Source organism: Lathyrus oleraceus, chromosome 2 (assembly GCF_024323335.1).
Source record: "Lathyrus oleraceus cultivar Zhongwan6 chromosome 2, CAAS_Psat_ZW6_1.0, whole genome shotgun sequence".
NCBI lineage: Eukaryota > Viridiplantae > Streptophyta > Magnoliopsida > Fabales > Fabaceae > Lathyrus > Lathyrus oleraceus.
Window position 1 is genome coordinate 216,555,536 of NC_066580.1, and position 5,240 is coordinate 216,560,775.

Here is a 5,240-nt window from a genome sequence, read left to right on the forward strand (position 1 = left end):
CACCATCTGGGTCGTATGCTCCCTTGAACATTGGAGGATTGTTCTTCTGGAACTCACTCAGTTGACGAGCAGCTCCCATTCCCACAACATTCGGATTCCCTCCAAGTACTCCAGCTAGCATACCCAGAGCCTCAGCAATCGCAGCATCATCTCTACCTCTTCCAGCCATCTCTATTCTGAAAACCCAAACAAGCTAAAACAATAAGTACTGATAGGGTTACACAACACCTATCCCGTACAGGGGAAACAGAATAATTACGACTCGACTCGACCGACTATGCTCTGATACCACTAATGTAACACCCTTCTAAAATACCCCAATTATTTAATTAAAATAATAAACATATATCAGAGTAATTATGCAGTTAAGGGTGTCACACAATCATTCACACCATGTTCCAAAATAACTGTCATGCTCTTTATTTAATCAATTAAACATTTGCATAAATCGCAGCGGATATAAATCAAATTAATCAAAACATGTAACATACTACATGTAAACTGGTTCAACAATCTTTAACAACATAATTAAAAAGGTTCCCTCCCGATGTTACATCTATCAGAGCATGACCCACTAAGGAGACTACACTAGACTCCAAGCATTCGCTTCTACTCAACTCATTTCTCGTTACCTGAAAAATAGTTGTAAGGGTGAGTTCCTCAATCAATATAATAAGCATTATAAAACAACATGTAATGCCAAGTAATTAACACATCAATCACCCTAATTGCAATACACATTCAGTAATAGCTCATTGGCTTAAACATCATTCTCAACATCAATATACAATACCAGTATAATCTCAAATCATACTTAACAACAACACAACACACGTATAATATTGGAACACATCCATTCATATTATACGCCATACATATTTTTATGCAATGAGACTCTACACATGCGGTACCGACTATCCCTGAACATATAGTTCAAGCTCACCGATCCCTCCGGATACGGCTACTAAGCTCACTAGTCCCACTCATTGAGATCTAATGACTCACTCACTAATTCCTCACCATGGGAATTAGCTACAGCCCCAAAGGCTAGACTATGCAAGCTAATCATCTAGCATGCAAACATCAACAACAATTCACAACGATTCACTCACCAATTCCTCACAATGGGAATTAGCTACAGCCCCACAGGCTATGCCATGCACACTAATCATCTAGCAATGCAGCATCAACAACAACTCACAATGGACATATGCTCACACTCTAAACCATACAACAGTCCATTCACAAATACATGCATAATATATACATTCACAACATTTTGCATATCATCATACATCATCAATACATGTATCAACACATCATCAACACATATATAAAACACTTCCTCCACACATGTATGAAACACCTCAGCAACACATGTATAAACACTTCTTCTGCCTTGCTCGCTAGGCGAGGTAGTGGCGAAGCTCTGGTTCGCTAGGCGAGCTCAAGGCGAACAGCTCCAGGAAATTGGTAAATTAATTCGCTAGGCGAGCTCAAAGCGAAGGTAATAGCGAACTCATTCTGTTTTGGTGAAAAACACAGCTAGCACTCACTCGCTAGGCGAAGCTCCAGCGAGTCCACATCGAACATTACAGTAGCAAAACCTCTCAATCTCGCTGGGGCGAGGTTGAGGCGCGTTCCTTCGCTAGGCGAAGGTTATGTTCGCTAGGCGAACATGACAGTTCACCAGACGCGTTTTCTTTGGGCAGGGATCTCATGTGCCCATTCCAGACCCTTCCCACTCAAACTTACCCGTCGCTATTCATCACCAATTTATCGGTTTGATTACACACACAATTATCAATTTGATTACGGTTTTCACTCAACCTATTCATCACAAATTTTCAGCATTCCAAATCCCAATTAGGGTCAAATTAACGGCTTATCACTACCCATGACATATTATCCCAAAATACCCATTAATCGACGATAAACCCCCCTTACCTTAACAATCCGGCGAATCTTTGAGCTGCAAGCCTTTCCGTTCTTCTCCAACTTTCTTCCTCTTGCTCTGCCTCTGCCCTTTTCCTCTTCTCTGCAGTTTCTCTGTTTTCACGTGAAAACACTTCTTTACCAAATGGGATTCTCTTTCCTCATTTCACACTTATATATTTCCAATAATAATTATTATTCCAAAATAATTAAAATAATCCAATAATAATAATCTAATTATTTAATTAAATTAATAATATACTATTAATTCAATTTTTAATAATTATTTTATTTTATTGGGGTGTTACAGCAGCCGCCATCAACCCGGTCTCCCTTATTCCTCTCCACCTTTTTAGCCACGACCTCCACATTTTTAGCCATGACCTCCACATTTTTAGCCATGACCTCCACTTACTTTTTCAACCAACCAATGCTACAATTAGGGAGTGGAAGTATATAAAGGAGGGTCGGTTTTTTCTCACGGGGGTGCATTTTTTCCTGTCAGATTCTTTTGGTTAGATTTTCTTAGGCAGTTTCTTACTTTGTAAAAGCAATATATTCTCCACATCGGGGACTATTGCAATTATTGTTTAAGTATCTGAATTTGATTGTAACAGTGTACACAATTGCCAAAGCTTACCGGTATTGTTTAATTTGAAGAATCAGTATTAATTCCAAGTTCTCAATTTATATTCCAGGTTTTATTTTAATTTCCATTTTAATTACTTTTGTCTTATTGTATGCTTAATTATTTGAATATCATGTCTGTTACCGGATCCATGTCCGGCTAAACCCATAGGTATCGGTCTGTAAAGACCTTCGAAATGATGGGATTCATAAATAATTGGTGTTGGCTTTTATAAAATATAATTTTCCGGTTTTACTTTCTTATTTTATTTAAAATTGTTTTTCGTACGAGAGTACAAAGAAAACAGAGGTTACGGTCAATAAGAACGAGAGTTTGAGATTTTAACCGGATAGCTCAAACTAGGCATTAATCCTAAACACAACGAGAGCGCTTTAGAATTAATTAGACTTTATTCATATTCAAAAGTTACTTTTAAATTCATAATGAGACCGTGAGAGCCAGAAATTATGGTTTAAGAGTATGGTCAGAGTCAATAAAAACGAGAGTGTGAGACAAAGTCCTTTTTATAAATAATTTCTACTGAAGAATATTTTGATACGTTACATACCGATGTCCCTTTATTAAATATCTTTATTAATATTTTGTTTACGTTATAGTTATTTCTCTTCATCCCTCCAATCTTAGAAAGATCCTAAGCCTTAGATTTACATAGTAACATTAGATAACAATATGTTCGATTATTAGTCCTTTGGGTTCGATAATCTTTAAAACTACGCGATACGACTGTGTACCTGCAGTCACGATTCCCATAGACTTACTAAGTCGCAATCAAGTTTTTGGCAGCGTTGTCGGGGACAAATTTAGTCGATATCGTAACTCCAGTGTTGTCCAGTATAGACTTAGGCAAACAATTCTATTTCCCTTTCTAATTTGTCGAGTGTATGCCAAGTACTCGCTCTCAAGGCGAGAAATTAAAGCTACCGTTCGATGAACCTAAGCGTTATATAAGATTAGAACGCCGGATACGAGACCTGATACGAGAACATCGTATCAAGCTAAATCTTTCCGATCCTAATATCCCTATTCCTGAACCAGTTATGCAACCAAAGATGGCCGAAGGACCCCAAAACCGTCCTCTTAAGTACTATGCAATCCCTTCGCAGGATGAACCACATAACAACATCGCTGCCCCATGCCATCGAGGCCAATAATTTCAAGCTAAAACCTTCATTGTTGTCATCCGTACAACAAAACCAATATTCAGGTTGTCCCACGGAGGACCCGAACCTACATTTGTCAGTGTTTTTGCAATATGCAGAAACAGTGAAAGTAAATGGTGTCAGCCCCGAAGCTATAAGACTATGTCTTTTCCCATTCTCATAAGAGACAGAGCTAGAGCTTGGTTCCAGTCTCTACCATCCAACTCTGTCACTACGTGGAACGAGTTGAATAAAGTTTTCTTAGCACGATATTTCCCACCTAGTAAGACGACAATGCTAAGAGCCCAAATAAACGGGTTTAAACAAAAAGATAACGAATCACTTTTTGAAGCTTGGGAGAGATACAAAGACATCGTGAGGCTTTGTCTACATCACAGTCTAGAAGAATGGTTGATCATCCATACCTTTTACAATGGTCTCTTGTACAACACAAGATTGACAATAGACACCGCCGCAGGTGGCGCACTGATGGATAAACCCTACAATAAGGCCTATCAACTTATCGAAAGTATGGCCCAGAATCATTACCAGTGGGGAAGCGAAAGAACCTCCGTAGAGAAACCTCCAACGAAAGGCGGTATGTACGAATTACGTAGTCTTGACCATGCCATTGCTAAGGTAGACGCTCTTACTCAAAAGATAGACAACTTGGCCATAACACCTACAGCCACCGTGGCCGCTGTAGCACCAAACTGCGAGATATGCAGAGTTCCTGGGCATGCTGCCCCTAAATGTCAATTTCTGACAGGAGTCTCCACAGACCAGGTGAACTATGCTCAAGGAAACCCTTACTTAAACACCTATAACCCAGGTTGGAAGAACCATCCTAACTTTTCGTACAAAAACAATAATGCATTGTATGCACCTACCAAGCACCTGCTGTACCACCAGGATATCATAAAGCTGCCACAAATACTCAAAATGCTCCTAGGAAGTCAAACCTAGAAATAATGATGGAAAACTTCATATCTACCCAAGCTCAAACAAATAAGGATTTCCTAAATCAAAACATACACACTAGTGAGCAAATCAAGCAGTTAGTAAACAAGGTAGACACTTTAGCCACCCATGACAAAATGTTGGAAACACAAATTTCGCAAGTGGCTCAACAACAAGCACCTACTGCTGCTCCTGCAGGCACATTTTCTGGACAGCCACAACCAAACCCGAAAGGTCATGCAAATGCTATTATACTACAAAGTGGGATAGAACTAGACAGACCGACCGACCCTAGGATTCAAAACCCATCCATGCACCAAGACCCTGGTAAGGTAACTGAGAAGGGGGACGAACTAGAGGAAGATAAAAGCGAAGAGGCCGTAGAGAAAGAAGACCTTGTGTGCCTCCACCATCGTATAAACCTCCTACCTCTTATCCTCAAAGACTTATTAAATCTAAAAGTGTAGGGCAATTTAAAAAATTTGTAGAGCTTCTAAAACAATTGAATATCATGATGCCCTTTACAGAAGCTATCACTCAAATGCCCTCATATGCTA

The 5,240-nt window shown here is 39.4% G+C and overlaps 1 non-coding gene across 1 annotated transcript; it reads right to left on the reverse strand.

The window, feature by feature from the left end:
- Positions 1-4,017: 4,017 nt before the first annotated feature.
- On the reverse strand, positions 4,018-4,124 carry LOC127124402 (small nucleolar RNA R71). The gene has a single exon (XR_007803901.1). It is a non-coding gene; the product is annotated as a small nucleolar RNA R71 (small nucleolar RNA).
- Between the last annotated feature and the right edge of the window lie 1,116 nt (positions 4,125-5,240).